A 21,199-nucleotide genomic window follows, 5' to 3' on the forward strand; every position below is an offset into this window, starting at 1 on the left:
GAATGCTACACTTTAGTCATGTTGATAGGTCCGCACAGACTTCAAGCCAGAACCTCTGGACAGGCGCACAAAACCACAAAGCGTGTGCATAATCATCAGGTGTGTTATCTGTGCAATGTGAGCAGATGTTTGAGTGTGTTAGACCCATCCTGAACATCCTTTGTCCTGTATAGTGTGTTCTATGAAGAATTTTGTATTGTATGAGCTCTAAATTAGGATTTTGAGTCATTCTGAAGGTGTTCAAACATATATGTGGCCAGAAGCTATGACTAGAACTGATGGATAAATGTGCCTCCCATTTTGAGGACGGTAGAGACATTGTGTCATCTATCTTAGACAATAATTTATATATTTTTGATAGTAGTTTTGGGGTGCAGATGCTTAGAAATTCTACTACCCTAATCGGGAGTTGTAAGTCTGGTTGGTGGAGGATATATTTCTTTGTTATTATAGACTTAAGTTGTTGATATTCTAGGAATTTATTGCTGCCTATCTCATGTTGTGATATGAGCTCATCAAATGAAATAAAATGTCCATTTTGGATTATATGTTCCAGATGTTTGATTCCTTTGATCTTCCACAGAGTAAAGTTTAACATTTTTTTGTTTTGCAGGATGTCAGGATTGTTCCAGATGGGTGTAAGCTTACACGGGACAAGTGAAGACTTTGTTATTTTAAGAAATTCCCAACAGGCTGTCAGAGAGGTGCTGATGTTAATGCTTTTGAAACATTTGTGATTTTTTACGTTTTGACTAATAAGTGGCAGGTCAGAGATTTCCAGATTATCACACAATGCTTGTTCTATATTTATCCATGGTTCATCTATTGGGCTAGGTTTAAACCATTTTGATATATACTGTAACCTATTGGCTAAGGAATAGTGCTGAAAATTAGGTAAATCTAATCCACCACTGTCCTTGGTCTTCTGTAGGGTTTTTAAACTAATACGTGGTGGTTTGTTTTTCCACAGAAATTTGGAGATGCATGAACCTAGTGACTTAAACCAAGTAGCAGATGGTTTTATGGGGATCATTGAGAACAAATAGTTAACTTTTGGTAGTATCATCATTTTAATGGTTGTAACTCTCCCCATAAGTGATATAGGTAAGGACTTCAAACGAGAGAGATCGTCCTCTACTGTCTTTAATAATTGCACATAATTTAGCTTTGTTAGCTCTGAGAGCCTGGAGGAAATGTTTATGCCTAAATATCTAATATTTCCTGACTGTAAAGTGATCGCAGGTATATTCTGGTCCCTATAGTTAATGGGCAGAACTGTGGTCTTAGACCAATTGATAGAGTAGTCAGAAAGTGCTGAGAATTTATTTATGAGTGTGATCGTGTGAGTGAGAGATGTCTGTGAGTTCTGAAGGAAAAGTAATACATCATCAGCATAAAGACTTATTTTATGCTCAATATTTTGGGGTTGGATGCCTTTAATATTTCTATCTTGTCTGATAGTAGCTGCTAAAGGTTCGATGAAAATAGCAAAAAGTGAGGGCGAAACCCTGTCTTGTACCTCTCTGCAGACTGAAGCTTGGAGAAGTTTGATCATTTGTCCTGACACTTGCAGTTGGGGAGTCAGTTATTTTCTTTTGAGGAGATAAGAGGCTTTAATAATAATATCTTGCAAGAGAGAACAACACAGTACAGAATACAGAGTTGCTCTGACCACTGAAGCAAAAACACACAGTTATATTGCCCGCTCATCACGTCATCTGTTTTTGGGTATAGTTGATTGTTCTTCTAACTTTCCTCCCCAACCATTAGTTGAGGTTACCCAGACACACTCGTAAATACCAGCCTAACCCTGTCCCCCCTAAAGTGCAGCTATCTCATAATAACAAGCCCACCATTGTAAAGAGGAATTTAAGAAAACAGGGCAGGGTGGTACCTTGCAGCTCAGTCATTTGCAGGTTATACACAGTAACACTCAATACAATGCATATAAGAATTATTTTCCATTACATTCCTCCCTTTTGATTATAATAATACCATTATATTAATCAACCCAAAAGAAACAAGGAAAATAATAACTTTATCTGTAAAACATCAGCCTGCATTTGCACACAACGTGAGTTTAAAATGCAGGCATCATAGTGATAAAGGGTCCAAAGATAAACAATCAAAACATGAACAATTAAATATGATTATCTTCATCCCTCTCTAAGTCAGCGTCACTAGAGGAAAAATTTTGAAAGCAAGAAAGTTATTTGAGTCATTTGGTCTTTTTCACACTGTTGTTTAGATGGACTACATAAAAGGATGTCATCCACATACTGCAAAAGAGCAGAGCCTGTGGTTGATTGAAGTTAATCCAGACTAGCTTTGAGGGCAGCATTGTAAATAGTGGGACTTTCACAGTACCCCTGTCATAACCGGGTAAAAGTCCAAGATCTCTGTTCAAACTAAAAAGCAAACCAAAATGGGCTATCAGGGTGCACTGGCGACAAGTCAACCACTGAGAAAAACTGTGCATCTGATGTAATTTGAGACAAAATAGTGTGTGGGTTGGGCACAGTAGGAGCATGTGGCTGAACTGCAGCATTCACCGCTTGGAGGTCCTGTACAAAACGCCATTCATCTGGCTGGCCAGCATCTTTAATCTTTTTAACAGGAAACAATGGAGTAAGCACAGGTGAATTTTCAAAAGGAACAATAACGCCTGTTTTCTGAAAAGATTGAAAAACAGGTTTAATCCCTTTAATTGCTTCAGGCTTAAAAGGGTATTGTTTTTTACATGGACAAAAGTCTGATTTAGGGGTGACAATTACTGGTTCACAGCCTTTTATCAACCCCACATCATATGTGCTCTTAGCCCAAAGATCATTGGATACTTCAGCCAACATGGGTATCGAAGACAAATCTGTTTCAGATAAAAAACATGCTTCAAAATGTGATTCTGTGGTAGGAATTAAGTCCACAGTTCTTTGACAATGCATTGTACTCAAAAATGTTTTTTTGTATGCTGACAATCGTTCAGAAAACATCAAATTTGGATCAGCAGGTGAAACAGTCCACTCCATTTCTTTCTGACATGTAGCAACAAACTCTCCCACACCTTGTCACTGCCAGTGTGTACGTTTGGCCAAGGAAATGTGAGGGCGAGTACCACAAACATTAAAAAAATCAAAGTGCTCTGGAGTCAATAAAGTAGGCGCACATATTTTTTTACTTCTTCTCATAGTCATTGTCAGGCCCCAAAGAAATGTGTGATGTGCAGTGCAAATCAGTAGGTTGCATGAAATCAGAAAGGGGTGAAACTAACGCTTTTGCTTCTTCCACTAGTTGTTGTGAAAAAGGAGAGCTGGGAAGTTTCCACTCATAAGCATATGTAAGTGCCGATGAATCAAACTGCACTGCTGTGAAAACTTTGTCAGGCTGTAACATAACCTTAACACCCTCTGGTGTAGAAGTTAAAATAATGCCTAATTTACACATGAGATCACAGCCCATCAGGTTAATGGGACACAACTCTGATAACAAAAATGAGTGTTTGAAGGAGAGCTCATCGGGAGTGACAACACGCAATGGGCATTGTCATTTTCTCCTTCACAACCTGGCCTGATGCAGACATACAGTAAACGTGGTTTCCACTTAACTTTGGAGGACAATCAAACTCCCCTGACGTCACTACTGATGAACATAATTTCCTATATTCTGAGAGAAATATCTTTGCTCTAGGACGGAAATAGCATGCAAAACTTTACTACGTGAATCACAGTCGGCAAGCGTTGCTTCACTACACAGAGCAGGAAAAATGTGTGAGTGTGTTTGTGCTATCACCCATTAGTGGAGGCTCCGCTGCCGCGTGACGTCCAGAACCTGCCTCCCACCCTCAGTCAGCCTTTTGCCCAATTTCATCACTTTTTTGCTGTGGACAGTCCTTCTTCCAGTGTCCAGTCTGGCCACAGTAAAAACAAATATTCGGATCATAGCTCTGGCGTGGCCCATTTCGACCTCCTCTCCCACACGTCCACGTCTTCGACTTCGGCCTCGTCCTCTGTTTACACCAACTGCGTAATACATGGTCATGGATGCCAAATGCAGCTCCTTTTCACACTTGTCCCTTTTGGTTGTCTTACACGTCTCAACTTGGTTCTGAGCATGGCGAGTATATCGGCGAACGTCAGCCAAACGAGGACCCTCACACCATCCCACGTAAATGTTCTTTACTTCAGTGGCGACATCTATATAATATTGTCTGGGTCCCGTTAAAACATGTATTTTTCTTGTTTGCTTTAAAACAAGTATTCCCCATTTTCTATCCCTTCAGTAGCCAACCAGTTTGTATGGAGTACACTGGAGCAACTTGACTGATCAGTAAAACACTGCTTTTGTTGTCACCGCAAGGCTTCCCCCGTCGGTTGTTTCACTGAGACACTACTGAGTAACTACAACTCAACACAGTTTATACACATAACATTCATATACATACTAACAAACAAACAAACAATAATTTATCGCAATTTTCTCATCTCTGTTTGAACGTACACCCAGGTAAATATTCCTGTAGTCTTCTCATACCGACTATGGACCCATTCATTGTTTAACTTCACTGTTTTGCAAATCCTAATTGAATATTACACATTGACATTGAACTTTACTGGATAAGCAGGTCTTCATTGCATTCAGCAGCCTATATGTGAGCATCTATGTGTAAGCTGTTCTTCTTTGCATTTATCAGCAGCAAGCAATTCTTCACTGCACATGCATATGTAAATAGTAAAACAATTCCAATGTGTTAGCGAAACCTTCTATATCACAGTGGTTTCTAAGATCTATTTTAAGTTCTTTGCCATCAGTGAGATGACATAGTTTACAAAGTGTGTCAAATTATCACTGAAGATCTTTTCAGGAATTTCAAATCTAGAAATGAGTTATTTTACGCGTGATTTTGCTACTGAGAGTGCATCTGCTTGTGCACATGGAAATATTTCAGACCATTTGGTAAAAACCTCTGTTGTCACTGAGCAGAATCGTTTCCCTTAACATTAATTTAGTTCAATGAAATCTACACAATAATGAAATAATGAAATACAAACAAATATGTTGAAAAAGATACACTGGCTTAGGGAATTATCTTCGTTTTGGTCTTAGATTGCCCTGTGGAATGTATTTTGCACATATTTGACCTGCTAGACAAAACTTTATTAATTTATTTATTCTAAAAAAAAAAATTCAATAATTAGTAAAACCATATGCTGTAAAAACCTTGTTCATTATTGCTTCCATCCCTCCTGTTGAGACATGACATGGTCCGTGGCTCAATACTGCAGCATATTTAAACAAATTCTTTGGCAGTATGGTTTTCCTTCCGGTCATTCATACGAGTCTATTGTAGATGGCAATTGAATAACATCTAATAATGCTAAAATATTTGTAGTTTATACATTTAGCTGTGGATGTCAACATACCTGTTTTTCCAATGCTGTGTTAACACATGTACAGTTGAGAAGGCATACTGACTGTCAGTGTAAACGTTAACAACCTTTTTGTTATTTAATTTACAAGCTTCAGTTAAAGCTACCAATTCGACTGCTTGAACAGAGTAATTTTTTGGTAGTGGTTGTTTTAAGAAAACTTCAGTTTCTGTTACTACTGCAAATCCTGTAGCATTTGTGCCATCAGGGTTTTTTGCTTGACCTGTTGAATAAATATAGTTATTTCTGCATTTTCATAACGTATATCAGTTAAGTCTGGCCTGGGTAAAACACTGATGGTTATTTCTGACATGCAATCATGAGGCTTTCCATCTGTGGGGTAGGTAGCAGTGTGGATGGATTAAGTGTAGCACATCTCTCGACAACAAGGTGTGGCTGTGAAAGAAGAACTGTTATGTAGGAGAGATGTCTGGTAAAGATATTTTGTTAAGTAACCATATCACAGCCACTGCATGAGGTACCTTAAGTGTTAATGGGTGAAATAACACCATTATTGTTGATGCCTGCACTGCCAATGGCTTCTGGCCATTGATTCAAAAGTACGATCTCGTCCCTTTTTCCCCCTTTCAGTGGACACTGGCCCCTAATTACCGCAATTCAGCAGGGGGTCTTTCATTAGGAGTACTGGACTCCCCCGTGCACGGTTTCAGCTCCGACCCTGGAAAGCGGAAAAAACGTTGAGATCTGGTTTGAGGACCCAATTGTTGAGAAAGGTCTCTCAATGAGACTCAGAGTTGCTGGAGTCAGTTAATGCAAATGTTTAATCTTGCAGCAAGTTCAAGAATGTGTGTGTGTGTGTGGGTGTATGTGTGCGAACGTGTGTGAGTTTGTGTGTGTGAGAGTTTAAAGAACCTGTTATCCACAGGCAGGTCTTAACTAGTATGGCACAGGTCCAGCCTGTCTCATCTTTTTTGGAAGGTCCAGTGCTCGGCCGTAACCCTTCTGTCTGTTTGGACTCTCACATACATTCGGTTAATCATAGAAAAACGAGAACAAAACTTTTTAGCCCCTTAAATTCATAAAACAGACATGGTGCAGTTATTTCCATTCTAGAAAATAAGAGTAATCACCACCATTCCTATAAATTCTGGATATTCTAACAATCTGAATCTTTTTTAAATGTTCGATGAAGCCCTTTGCTGTTCTGTTTAGAGACTCAGCTGATCATAAACCAAGTTTTGCTCTTGAACCAAGCTTCTAAACTCTTCACCTTTTTCATTTCTCAGTTAGTATTCACTTTAAAACTGATTAAAAGAAAAATTAAATGAATGCCTATCAACAAATGTGGGATCTAAACTCTAGTGCTTTCTCTAAAATAATTTCCTTTCTCAATTCAGAAATGTGTGTGTGTAAGTCACAACACCCGTGACACCAAAACGGCTTTCTTTTCTCTCTTTTCTCTACACTCTGCACTGTGAGCACACACACCAAATCAGAAAGGCTTTTTTCTCTCTTTTCTACATTATGGACTGTGGGGACAGTCCATAATGTGTGCCAGGGCGTTGTCTCACGTATTAGATTATGCTTAAGATACGAATGGGTTTATCAGTCACATCAGAATCCATACATACTGATCCTCCCGTAATAAAATGGTCGGATCTTATCAAACACACTTTGTTTCTTGTGACAAGTCAGCGAAACAGCGTATACACGTCAAGACACTGAATCAAGTTTGCCACAAGAACTCATAAGTTTGGCAGTATTGCTCTGCCGTCAGCAATCATACACCCATTTTATTTTCATGAGACATGTGCAGGCACCTGTTCATCTACTGTTCTATCACTATGAATTAGTTTATCTATTATCAATAAGGATACTTCTACAACTACTATCAAAGTATGTCCGGACTTCTTATGTTGTCAGTTGCTATATATGAATAAGTGGGTTGCTACTGAAAAGCATTAAGCATGTCACACAGCCCAAACATATAACATTTCAGGACACACCACACAGTTAACAACCACAGTGAAGCGTGTCAAAGCCCAAACATGTAACATTCAACAGGACACTTACACAACACATTCAAATCAAACAGTCAGACAACATACAAGAACATATACCCCAGCCAGCATTGCTCCCTGCCTATTTTCCTACAACTCACTATGTGTGCGCACACCTTTATTCACAAACTCTTCAACTTATACTCTTTTACCGAAGCTGCTACAGCTCGATTGGCCAAATACCCTTAGATCCTATTTCGGTGAATTTGACATCTGCCTTGTATGTAAAAGATTAGCGGTTTAGCAGTTTTAATTTAGTTTGAGTGAAGGAATTCATTTTATAGCAAAATCCGAAATCGTGAAGAACTCATGAAAGTAAGCTTATTCTCGGATTCCTGAAACTTTAGATTTGCTCTTTCTTTTACTGCAAAGTACAACGTTGAGCAGCACTAATGAGTTTTTTCTATTTTTGGCAGGCTTTACCTTTGCGGGTGAAGCCCTTTCTGTCTGTGCAAAAGAAATCTTGTTACTGTGCAGAGTGACTTCTCTGAGTAGAGTCGCCTTACTTGTTGCGACTTTGCCGATGTTCGAAGCTGGAGTGCAAAGTTGTTGCTTGAATGGTGCTCGCTGGAGCGTGTGGTAGTGTAAAGTTATACCATTTAAAAGGGCTGAAGAGTGCTCAGTGCAGCGGGTGGGCGGAGGTGCGGAATGCGAAGTAGACTTTAACACGGCTCTGGGAGCGAGCCGAGTGCGGGCTAACCAGGAGAATTGCTTGAAAGAAACGCGACACCGAATGAGCGGTCAGAACAAAATCTCAATACGGTGTTCCTGTGGTGTTTTTATAAAATGCGGTGTAAAAAAAGGTGTGAATGCCCCATAGAAAACTAAAAGGTGGAGCGGAAGTGTTCGGCTGCAAGAAGGTGTGAATGTCCGACTATATTTGGTGAAAAGCAGGTGAAGCAAGGTCTGAATGCCTTAACCTTTTCTTACCCGCTTTTTACCAACTATGGTCGGACATTCGCAGCATCTTACAGCCGAACACCACCTCTCTAGCTTTTGATGATGTATGGTTGGGCATTCGCACCTTTTCTTACCCATTTTTGAGGAATTATGGGTGGACATTCACACCTTCTTGCAGCTGAACACCTCTTCTCCCACTTATGATCATGTGCGGTTGGATATTCGAAAAATGTTTGCTTTTTCACAAGAGCAGAGGAGAGCGCACCGTTCCCAGCGGCACTGCAGTACCGGGTCGATGCTTTGAGTGAACGGAGCAAGCTCCTTTTTCAACTCCTATTGATAAAAATCCATTTAATATGTAGTCCTTGCATAGACATATCACATATTAAACTGATAAGTACAGATACTACACTTGATCTTAACCAAAAGGCCGAGAAGCGATATCTGTCCACTGGTTCACGTCCGAGGGCCCTTCCTGGCACAATGCGCACTTGTAGCGGTGTTCGTTTTATGGCCATAGTGTCACTTTGCACCTCCGCCCACCCGCTGCACTGAGCACTCTTCAACCCTTTTAAATGGTATAACTTTACACTACCGCACGCTCCAGCGAGCACCATTCAAGCAACATCGGCACAGTCGCAACAAGTAAGGCGACTCTACTCAGAGAAGTCACTCTGCACAGTAACAAGATTTCTTTTGCACAGACAGAAAGGGCTTCACCCGCAAAGGTAAAGCCTGCCAAAAATAGAAACAATTCATTAGTGCTGCTCTCCACGGAAGTCTTTAGTAAAAGGCGAAAGACTTGTACATTATGAAGAGAAACCAGTGTACGATTATCCATCACTGCGGGAGCAGGGCATCAGGCTAGTTGGCATAGCCACCTTCCCCATGGTGAGCTTTGCTTGGTTGAGACGCTTGCTCCCCCCCTTGCTCCTCGGCTGACCAAGTAGGAACAATCGGGCCCTATTCGATGGCTGCCTTGTCTTTTACTCTGTGCAAAAGACAAGGCAGCCACAAACAACACGGGAACACCGTATTGAGGCTTTGTTCTGACTGCTCATTCGGTGTCGCGTTTCTTTCAAGCAATTGTCCCGGTTAGCCCGCACTCGGCTCGCTCCCAGAGCCGTATTAAAGTCTGCTTCGCATTCACTCTCTTTTCTCAGCAGATTAAAAGAAAGTTTCATCTTAGGCTCCCTGAAACTTCCATCCTGCACCGCTGTTTGCTTTTTCACAAGAGCAGAGGAGAGCGCACCGTTCCCAGCGGCACTGCAGTACCGGGTCGATGCTTGGAGTGAACGGAGCAAGCTCCTTTTTCAACTCCTATTGATAAAAATCCATTTAATATGTAGTCCTCGCATAGAGGACATATCAGACATTAAACTGATAAGAACAGATACTACACTTGATCTTAGCCAAAAGGCCGAGAAGCGATAACTGTCCACTGGTTCACGTCCGAGGGCCCTTCCTGGCACAATGCGCACTTGTAGCGGTGTTCTTTTTATGGCCATAGTGTCACTTTGCACCTCCGCCCACCCGCTGCACTGAGCACTCTTCAGCCCTTTTAAATGGTATAACTTTACACTACCACACGCTCCAGCGAGCACCATTCAAGCAACAACTTTGCACTCCAGCTTCGAACATCGGCAAAGTCGCAACAAGTAAGGCGACTCTACTCAGAGAAGTCACTCTGCACAGTAACAAGATTTCTTTTGCACAGACAGAAAGGGCTTCACCCGCAAAGGTAAAGCCTGCCAAAAATAGAAAAAACTCATTAGTGCTGCTCAACGTTGTACTTTGCAGTAAAAGAAAGAGCAAATCTAAAGTTTCAGGAATCCGAGAATAAGCTTACTTTCATGAGTTCTTCACGATTTCGGATTTTGCTATAAAATGAATTCCTTCACTCAAACTAAATTAAAACTGCTAAACCGCTAATCTTTTACATACAAGGCAGATGTCAAATTCACCGAAATAGGATCTAAGGGTATTTGGCCAATCGAGCTGTAGCAGCTTCGGTAAAAGAGTATAAGTTGAAGAGTTTGTGAATAAAGGTGTGCGCACACATAGTGAGTTGTAGGAAAATAGGCAGGGAGCAATGCCGGCTGGGGTATATGTTCTTGTATGTTGTCTGACTGTTTGATTTGAATGTGTTGTGTAAGTGTCCTGTTGAATGTTACATGTTTGGGCTTTGACACGCTTCACTGTGGTTGTTAACTGTGTGGTGTGTCCTGAAATGTTATATGTTTGGGCTGTGTGACATGCTTAATGCTTTTCAGTAGCAACCCACTTATTCATATATAGCAACTGACAACATAAGAAGTCCGGACATACTTTGATAGTAGTTGTAGAAGTATCCTTATTGATAATAGATAAACTAATTCATAGTGATAGAACAGTAGATGAACAGGTGCCTGCACATGTCTCATGAAAATAAAATGGGTGTATGATTGCTGACGGCAGAGCAATACTGCCAAACTTATGAGTTCTTGTGGCAAACTTGATTCAGTGTCTTGACGTGTATACGCTGTTTCGCTGACTTGTCACAAGAAACAAAGTGTGTTTGATAAGATCCGACCATTTTATTACGGGAGGATCAGTATGTATGGATTCTGATGTGACTGATAAACCCATTCGTATCTTAAGCATAATCTAATACGTGAGACAACGCCCTGGCACACATTATGGACTGTCCCCACAGTCCATAATGTAGAAAAGAGAGAAAAAAGCCTTTCTGATTTGGTGTGTGTGCTCACAGTGCAGAGTGTAGAGAAAAGAGAGAAAAGAAAGCCGTTTTGGTGTCACGGGTGTTGTGACTTACACACACACATTTCTGAATTGAGAAAGGAAATTATTTTAGAGAAAGCACTAGAGTTTAGATCCCACATTTGTTGATAGGCATTCATTTAATTTTTCTTTTAATCAGTTTTAAAGTGAATACTAACTGAGAAATGAAAAAGGTGAAGAGTTTAGAAGCTTGGTTCAAGAGCAAAACTTGGTTTATGATCAGCTGAGTCTCTAAACAGAACAGCAAAGGGCTTCATCGAACATTTAAAAAAGATTCAGATTGTTAGAATATCCAGAATTTATAGGAATGGTGGTGATTACTCTTATTTTCTAGAATGGAAATAACTGCACCATGTCTGTTTTATGAATTTAAGGGGCTAAAAAGTTTTGTTCTCGTTTTTCTATGATTAACCGAATGTATGTGAGAGTCCAAACAGACAGAAGGGTTACGGCCGAGCACTGGACCTTCCAAAAAAGATGAGACAGGCTGGACCTGTGCCATACTAGTTAAGACCTGCCTGTGGATAACAGGTTCTTTAAACTCTCACACACACAAACTCACACACGTTCGCACACATACACCCACACACACACACACATTCTTGAACTTGCTGCAAGATTAAACATTTGCATTAACTGACTCCAGCAACTCTGAGTCTCATTGAGAGACTTTTCTCAACAATTGGGTCCTCAAACCAGATCTCAACGTTTTTTCCGCTTTCCAGGGTCGGAGCTGAAACCGTGCACGGGGAAGTCCAGTACTTCTAATGAAAGACCCCCTGCTGAATTGCGGTAATTAGGGGCCAGTGTCCACTGAAAGGGGGAAAAAGGGACGAGATCGTACTTTTGAATCAATGGCCAGAAGCCATTGGCAGTGCAGGCATCAACAATAATGGTGTTATTTCACCCATTAACACTTAAGGTACCTCATGCAGTGGCTGTGATATGGTTACTTAACAAAATATCTTTACCAGACATCTCTCCTACATAACAGTTCTTCTTTCACAGCCACACCTTGTTGTCGAGAGATGTGCTACACTTAATCCATCCACACTGCTACCTACCCCACAGATGGAAAGCCTCATGATTGCATGTCAGAAATAACCATCAGTGTTTTACCCAGGCCAGACTTAACTGATATACGTTATGAAAATGCAGAAATAACTATATTTATTCAACAGGTCAAGCAAAAAACCCTGATGGCACAAATGCTACAGGATTTGCAGTAGTAACAGAAACTGAAGTTTTCTTAAAACAACCACTACCAAAAAATTACTCTGTTCAAGCAGTCGAATTGGTAGCTTTAACTGAAGCTTGTAAATTAAATAACAAAAAGGTTGTTAACGTTTACACTGACAGTCAGTATGCCTTCTCAACTGTACATGTGTTAACACAGCATTGGAAAAACAGGTATGTTGACATCCACAGCTAAATGTATAAACTACAAATATTTTAGCATTGTTAGATGTTATTCAATTGCCATCTACAATAGACTCGTATGAATGACCGGAAGGAAAACCATACTGCCAAAGAATTTGTTTAAATATGCTGCAGTATTGAGCCACGGACCATGTCATGTCTCAACAGGAGGGATGGAAGCAATAATGAACAAGGTTTTTACAGCATATGGTTTTACTAATTATTGAATTTTTTTTTTTAGAATAAATAAATTAATAAAGTTTTGTCTAGCAGGTCAAATATGTGCAAAATACATTCCACAGGGCAATCTAAGACCAAAACGAAGATAATTCCCTAAGCCAGTGTATCTTTTTCAACATATTTGTTTGGATTTCATTATTTCATTATTGTGTAGATTTCATTGAACTAAATTAATGTTAAGGGAAACGATTCTGCTCAGTGACAACAGAGGTTTTTACCAAATGGTCTGAAATATTTCCATGTGCACAAGCAGATGCACTCTCAGTAGCAAAATCACGCGTAAAATAACTCATTTCTAGATTTGAAATTCCTGAAAAGATCTTCAGTGATAATTTGACACACTTTGTAAACAATGTCATCTCACTGATGGCAAAGAACTTAAAATAGACCTTAGAAACCACTGTGATATAGAAGGTTTCGCTAACACATTGGAATTGTTTTACTATTTACATATGCATGTGCAGTGAAGAATTGCTTGCTGCTGATAAATGCAAAGAAGAACAGCTTACACATAGATGCTCACATATAGGCTGCTGAATGCAATGAAGACCTGCTTATCCAGTAAAGTTCAATGTCAATGTGTAATATTCAATTAGGATTTGCAAAACAGTGAAGTTAAACAATGAATGGGTCCATAGTCGGTATGAGAAGACTACAGGAATATTTACCTGGGTGTACGTTCAAACAGAGATGAGAAAATTGCGATAAATTATTGTTTGTTTGTTTGTTAGTATGTATATGAATGTTATGTATATAAACTGTGTTGAGTTGTAGTTACTCAGTAGTGTCTCAGTGAAACAACCGACGGGGGAAGCCTTGCGGTGACAACAAAAGCAGTGTTTTACTGATCAGTCAAGTTGCTCCAGTGTACTCCATACAAACTGGTTGGCTACTGAAGGGATAGAAAATGGGGAATACTTGTTTTAAAGCAAACAAGGAATTAGATGGGAAAAATACATGTTTTAACGGGACCCAGACAATATTATATAGATGTCGCCACTGAAGTAAAGAACATTTACGTGGGATGGTGTGAGGGTCCTCGTTTGGCTGACGTTCGCCGATATGCTCGCCATGCTCAGAACCAAGTTGAGACGCGTAAGACAACCAAAAGGGACAAGTGTGAAAAGGAGCTGCATTTGGCAACCATGACCATGTATTACGCAGTTGGTGTAAACAGAGGACGAGGCCGAAGTCGAAGACGTGGACGTGTGGGAGAGGAGGTCGAAATGGGCCACGCCAGAGCTATGATCCGAATATTTGTTTTTACTGTGGCCAGACTGGACACTGGAAGAAGGACTGTCCACAGCTAAAAAGTGATGAAATTGGGCAAAAGGCTGACTGAGGGTGGGAGGCAGGTTCTGGACGTCACGCGGCAGCGGAGCCTCCACTAATGGGTGATAGCACAAACACACTCACACATTTTTCCTGCTCTGTGTAGTGAAGCAACGCTTGCCGACTGTGATTCACGTAGTAAAGTTTTGCATGCTATTTCCGTCCTAGAGCAAAGATATTTCTCTCAGAATATAGGAACTTATGTTCATCAGTAGTGACGTCAGGGGAGTTTGATTGTCCTCCAAAGTTAAGTGGAAACCACGTTTACTGTATGTCTGCATCAGGCCAGGTTGTGAAGGAGAAAATGACAATGCCCATTGCGTGTTGTCACTCCCGATGAGCTCTCCTTCAAACACTCATTTTTGTTATCAGAGTTGTGTCCCATTAACCTGATGGGCTGTGATCTCATGTGTAAATTAGGCATTATTTTAACTTCTACACCAGAGGGTGTTAAGGTTATGTTACAGCCTGACAAAGTTTTCACAGCAGTGCAGTTTGATTCATCGGCACTTACATATGCTTATGAGTGGAAACTTCCCAGCTCTCCTTTTTCACAACAACTAGTGGAAGAAGCAAAAGCGTTAGTTTCACCCCTTTCTGATTTCATGCAACCTACTGATTTGCACTGCACATCACACATTTCTTTGGGGCCTGACAATGACTATGAGAAGAAGTGAAAAAATATGTGCGCCTACTTTATTGGCTGTGTCGCTCACTCCAGAGCACTTCGATTTTTTTAATGTTTGTGGTACTCGCCCTCACATTTCCTTGGCCAAACGTACACACTGGCAGTGACAAGGTGTGGGAGAGTTTGTTGCTACATGTCAGAAAGAAATGGAGTGGACTGTTTCACCTGCTGATCCAAATTTGATGTTTTCTGAACGATTGTCAGCATACAAAAAAACATTTTTGAGTACAATGCATTGTCAAAGAACTGTGGACTTAATTCCTACCACAGAATCACATTTTGAAGCATGTTTTTTATCTGAAACAGATTTGTCTTCGATACCCATGTTGGCTGAAGTGCAAATATGATGTGGGGTTGATAAAAGGCTGTGAACCAGTAATTGTCACCCCTAAATCAGACTTTTGTCCATGTAAAAAACAATACCCTTTTAAGCCTGAAGCAATTAAAGGGATTAAACCTGTTTTTCAATCTTTTCAGAAAACAGGCGTTATTGTTCCTTTTGAAAATTCACCTGTGCTTACTCCATTGTTTCCTGTTAAAAAGATTAAAGATGCTGGCCAGCCAGATGAATGGCGTTTTGTACAGGACCTCCAAGCGGTGAATGCTGCAGTTCAGCCACATGCTCCTACTGTGCCCAACCCACACACTATTTTGTCTCAAATTACATCAGATGCACAGTTTTTCTCAGTGGTTGACTTGTCGCCAGTGCACCCTGATAGCCCATTTTGGTTTGCTTTTTAGTTTGAAGGGAGATCTTGGACTTTTACCCGGTTATGCCAGGGGTACTGTGAAAGTCCCACTATTTACAATGCTGCCCTCAAAGCTAGTCTGGATTAACTTCAATCAACCACAGGCTCTGCTCTTTTGCAGTATGTGGATGACATCCTTTTATGTGGTCCATCTAAACAACAGTGTGAAAAAGACAGTGAATCTGTTGAAACATCTTCCTTCTTATGGCCATAAAGCCAGCCTTTCTAAGTTACAATTTGTACAGGACGAAGTCACCTTTTTGGGTCATGTGATTTCTAAGGATGGGCGCTCACTTTCTCCTAAACGTGTTGCTGCAGTTCAGATCATTCCTAAACCGGTTACTAAAAAACAGCTTATGTCATTCTTAGGTATAACATCTTACTGCAGGAACTTTATTCCTAACTACTCTTTTCTCGAAGCTCTCTTAGGTGCTCTTATCCATGGTAAAGGCAGCTGCAGTTATGACATGCAGCTCTAGTCAGCTGATCGTGTTCCATGTACTCCTGAGGCTGAATCAGCCTTTAGTCAGCTTAAGCTGGCTCTTCAAACAGCACCAACACTTGGCATTCCAGATCCTCATAAACCTTTCATACAGGCAGTTGATGAGAAGCATGGTTGTATGACATCTGTTCTTATGCAGGAACATGGGGCAGGCAAAGGCCAGTGGCTCATTTCTCAGCAAAACTGGACTCTGTGGCTGCAGGCCTGCCTGGTTGTCTTCGTGCTGTTGCAGCTGCAGAGAAAGCTGTCCTGGCCTCCCAAGATATTGTGGGCTACGCTAATTTGACTGTTTTGGTTCCTCATGCTGTTGCCATTATTCTTCTCGAGCAGAAAACTTCACATCTTTCAACTGCTTGTTGGATCAGATACACCTCTGTGCTCCTTGATATGCCAAATGTCACTGTTAAACGTTGTACTGTTCTGAATCCTGCTACTTTGCTTCCGACTCCTGAGGATGGGGAGCCTCATGACGCTCATGAAGCTGTTTTGGAACAAGTTTGTACACCCCGACCTGATCTTTTAGAGACTCCTCTTCCAAACTCTGACATGATTCTTTTTGTAGATGGATCAGCTTTGCGTGATCCAGCCACAGGTACTAACTGTGTTTGGTTTGCAGTATGTTCTTCACATGACACTTTGTTGTCTGGTTCTCTTCCTAAACATTTCTCTGCTCAAACTACTGAGCTTATTGCACTTACTGAAGCTTGTAAGTTGGCAGCTGGTAAGTCTGTCACTATTTACACAGATTCCAGATATGCTTTTGGTGTTGTTCATGACTTTGGTGCGCTGTGGAAACACAGGCATTTCCTTAAATCAGATGGTAAAACTATTCTGAACTCCAAGCAGGTTTCTGATCTTCTTGATGCGATCCTTTTGCCTACAGCAATCTCGGTCTGTAAGTGTGCGGCTCACACTAACTCAGACGATCCTGTTGCTTGTGGCAATGCCAGAGCTGATGCTGCAGCTAAGCAAGCAGCTAATTTTTTTCCTGTTTTCGCTTCCCTCTCTTTGCAGGCAGAAGACTCCCTCACAGATCTCCATGCTTTGCAAACTTTTGCCTCTGCAGATGAAATTTGGTCCTCTGGACGCATTTGGTCCTCTGTGGGTGCAACTCATACGGATGGTGTTTGGATGGGACCTGATGGTAAACCCTGTCTACCTAAACATTTTTTTCCTCATTTTTCAAAATTGACACATGGGTTGGACCATGTGTCAAAAGGGGGGATGCTGAATGCACTCACTGCTCAGTGGTTCACAAAAGGGTTCAGTTCATATGCGCAAAAATACTGTCAGTCATGTATGGTTTGTGCCACACATAATGTAGGAAAGGCATTACACACATCGCAAGTTGCACACCCTCCACCAGAGAAACCTTTTGAACATTTGATGATGGATTTTGTTGAACTCACACCAGCTGAAGGAAAGAAATATGCACTAGTAATAGTGGACGTGTTTAGTAAATGTGTTGAAGTTTTCCCTGCAAAGCATGCAAACAGTAATGCAGTGACTAAAGCACTGCTAAACAGAAATCATTCCTAGATGGGGCATTCCAGAGAAGATCAGCAGTGATAATGGCACACATTTTGTAAACACTGCATTGACTGAGGTTGGTAAATTCCTGGGAATAAGCTTGCGCACACATTGTGCTTATCATCCACAGAGTGGAGGTGCTGTGGAAAGAGAAAATGGTACATTAAAGTCCAAGTTAGCCAAATGTTGTGAAGAAACAGGTCTGCCATGGACAAAAGCATTACCTATTGTGCTTACCTACATGAGAATGAGAATCAGAGCTCAAGTGAATCTCAGCCCATTTGAAACTTTATTTGGCAGACCTCCTAACCTGGGATTGGGACCTGTAACCAGACCCCTCCCTTCCACAACTGTTTGTGATGATGCTATGTTGTCTTACTGTCGAAACCTTTCCACTGTTCTATCTCAAGTTTCACAGACAGTAAAAGCAGCCCTTCCAGCCACAGAAAACACACCACTCCAACCAGATGACAGGTGGTGAAGGAACTTCGCAGGAAACATTGGAAGTCCAAACGTTGGCAAGGCCCGTTCCAGGTGCTACTGGTCACTCACACAGCTGTTAAAGTTGCAGAGAGAGCAACCTGGATTCATGCCAGTCACTGTAAGAAGGTACCAGAACCAGTAGATGACTTCCACCCTGACATACATCAGCCTAACCAACACGCCCGGAAGGACAAAGATAAGAGTCAGCAGTAAAAGCTGTACTCCACCGGTGTGTTAAGTGCTAGTAACCTCTGACACCGAAGATTGAAACATCCTTACTGAGACCAGCGATGAAGATGATCATACACATGCTGTGAACCATGGAAGAAACTGTTTGTTGTTTGTATTTTCTTATTTGTAACCAGCATGTGCACATTGTATCTTGATTTCACAGGAAGCAATAATACAGGGCTGCTGTATTTCCCCACGACCCGAGAGACCACCAGACGCCCGAAGCCACACAGCCCCCCCCAGCACACACCCAACCGCCCAGAGCGACGGGACAGCAACCCACCACCACCACTATGTGATCAAGCTAATCAGAAGGGACCAGAGAGAATTAAATTCAGCCAATTGATGTTTTGAGGAAGCAGACATTGTTTCCATGCTAATATAATCTAAAAGAAAATTTCTAAACTGGTTAATACACAGATTGTTCTTCGCTTTCCAGTTCATGAGAATAGTTTTCTTTGCTATACATAACACTGTGAGGATCATGTGTGCTAAGCTAAATTCCACATTGATGTTGTCTAAGTCACCCAGTATGCACAGTGTGGGGCATGCAGGAATGCTACACTTTAGTCATGTTGATAGGTCCGCACAGACTTCAAGCCAGAACCTCTGGACAGGCGCACAAAACCACAAAGCGTGTGCATAATCATCAGGTGTGTTATCTGTGCAATGTGAGCAGATGTTTGAGTGTGTTAGACCTATCCTGAACATCCTTTGTCCTGTATAGTGTGTTCTATGAAGAATTTTGTATTGTATGAGCTGTAAATTAGGATTTCGAGTCATTCTGAAGGTGTTCAAACATATATGTGGCCAGAAGCTATGACTAGAACTGATGGATAAATACGCCTCCCATTTTGAGGACGGTAGAGACATTGTGTCATCTATCTTAGACAATAATTTATATATTTTTGATAGTAGTTTTGGGGTGCAGATGCTTAGAAATTCTACTACCCTAATCAGGAGTTGTAAGTCTGGTTGGTGGAGGATATATTTCTTTGTTATTATAGACTTAAGTTGTTGATATTCTAGGAATTTATTGCTGCCTATCTCATGTTGTGATATGAGCTCATCAAATGAAATAAAATGTCCATTTTGGATTATATGTTCCAGATGTTTGATTCCTTTGATCTTCCAGAGAGTAAAGTTTAGCATTTTTTTGTTTTGCAGGATGTCAGGATTGTTCCAGATGGGTGTAAGCTTACACGGGACAAGTGAAGACTTTGTTATTTTAAGAAATTCCCACCAGGCTGTCAGAGAGGTGCTGATGTTAATGCTCTTGAAACATTTGTGATTTTTTACGTTTTGACTAATAAGTGGCAGGTCAGAGATTTCCAGATTATCACACAATGCTTGTTCTATATTTATCCATGGTTCATCTATTGGGCTAGGTTTAAACCATTTTGATATATACTGTAACCTATTGGCTAAGGAATAGTGCTGAAAATTAGGTAAATCTAATCCACCACTGTCCTTGGTCTTCTGTAGGGTTTTTAAACTAATACGTGGTGGTTTGTTTTTCCACAGAAATTTGGAGATGCATGAACCTAGTGACTTAAACCAAGTAGCAGATGGTTTTATGGGGATCATTGAGAACAAATAGTTAACTTTTGGTAGTATCATCATTTTAATGGTTGTAACTCTCCCCATAAGTGATATAGGTAAGGACTTCAAACGAGAGAGATCGTCCTCTACTGTCTTTAATAATTGCACATAATTTAGCTTTGTTAGCTCTGAGAGCCTGGAGGAAATGTTTATGCCTAAATATCTAATATTTCCTGACTGTAAAGTGATCGCAGGTATATTCTGGTCCCTATAGTTAATGGGCAGAACTGTGGTCTTAGACCAATTGATAGAGTAGTCAGAAAGTGCTGAGAATTTATTTATGAGTGTGATCGTGTGAGTGAGAGACGTCTGTGAGTTCTGAAGGAAAAGTAATACATCATCAGCATAAAGACTTATTTTATGCTCAATATTTTGGGGTTGGATGCCTTTAATATTTCTATCTTGTCTGATAGCAGCTGCTAAAGGTTCGATGAAAATAGCAAAAAGTGAGGGCGAAAGTGGGCAACCCTGTCTTGTACCTCTCTGCAGACTGAAGCTTGGAGAAGTTTGATCATTTGTCCTGACACTTGCACTTGGGGAGTCAGTTATTTTCTTTTGAGGAGATAAGAGGCTTTAATAATAATATCTTGCAAGAGAGAACAACACAGTACAGAATACAGAGTTGCTCTGACCACTGAAGCAAAAACACACAGTTATATTGCCCACTCATCACGTCATCTGTTTTTGGGTATAGTTGATTGTTCTTCTAACTTTCCTCCCCAACCATTAGTTGAGGTTACCCAGACACACTCGTAAATACCAGCCTAACCCTGTCCCCCCTAAAGTGCAGCTATCTCATAATAACAAGCCCACCATTGTAAAGAGGAATTTAAGAAAACAGGGCAGGGTGGTACCTTGCAGCTCAGTCATTTGCAGGTTATACACAGTAACACTCAATACAATGCATATAAGAATTATTTTCCATTACATTCCTCCCTTTTGATTATAATAATACCATTATATTAATCAACCCAAAAGAAACAAGGAAAATAATAACTTTATCTGTAAAACATCAGCCTGCATTTGCACACAACGTGAGTTTAAAATGCAGGCATCATAGTGATAAAGGGTCCAATGATAAACAATCAAAACATGAACAATTAAATATGATTATCTTCATGCCTCTCTAAGTCAGCGTCACTAGAGGAAAAATTTTGAAAGCAAAAAAGTTCTTTGAGTCATTTGAATCATTTGGTGAGATACATACAATGAGGCCTTTCACACAGGGAAAAATACAGCAGCCCTGTATTATTGCTTCCTGTGAAATCAAGATACAATGTGCACATGCTGGTTACAAA

General features: G+C 40.7%; 3 non-coding genes across 3 annotated transcripts; all 3 read right to left on the reverse strand.

Moving 5' to 3' along the window:
- Nucleotides 1-8,598: 8,598 nt before the first annotated feature.
- On the reverse strand, nucleotides 8,599-8,786 carry LOC140286250 (U2 spliceosomal RNA). The gene has a single exon (XR_011911101.1). It is a non-coding gene; the product is annotated as a U2 spliceosomal RNA (small nuclear RNA).
- A 275-nt stretch (nucleotides 8,787-9,061) lies between these two features.
- LOC140286271 (U5 spliceosomal RNA) lies at nucleotides 9,062-9,175 on the reverse strand. Its single transcript, XR_011911120.1, has one exon. It is a non-coding gene; the product is annotated as a U5 spliceosomal RNA (small nuclear RNA).
- A 410-nt stretch (nucleotides 9,176-9,585) lies between these two features.
- LOC140286246 (U2 spliceosomal RNA) lies at nucleotides 9,586-9,776 on the reverse strand. The gene has a single exon (XR_011911097.1). It is a non-coding gene; the product is annotated as a U2 spliceosomal RNA (small nuclear RNA).
- Nucleotides 9,777-21,199: the final 11,423 nt, after the last annotated feature.

This window comes from Leuresthes tenuis, unplaced genomic scaffold (genome assembly GCF_036924035.1).
Source record: "Leuresthes tenuis unplaced genomic scaffold, fLeuTen1.0.hap1 SCAF_80, whole genome shotgun sequence".
NCBI classification, from domain to species: Eukaryota; Metazoa; Chordata; class Actinopteri; order Atheriniformes; family Atherinopsidae; genus Leuresthes; species Leuresthes tenuis.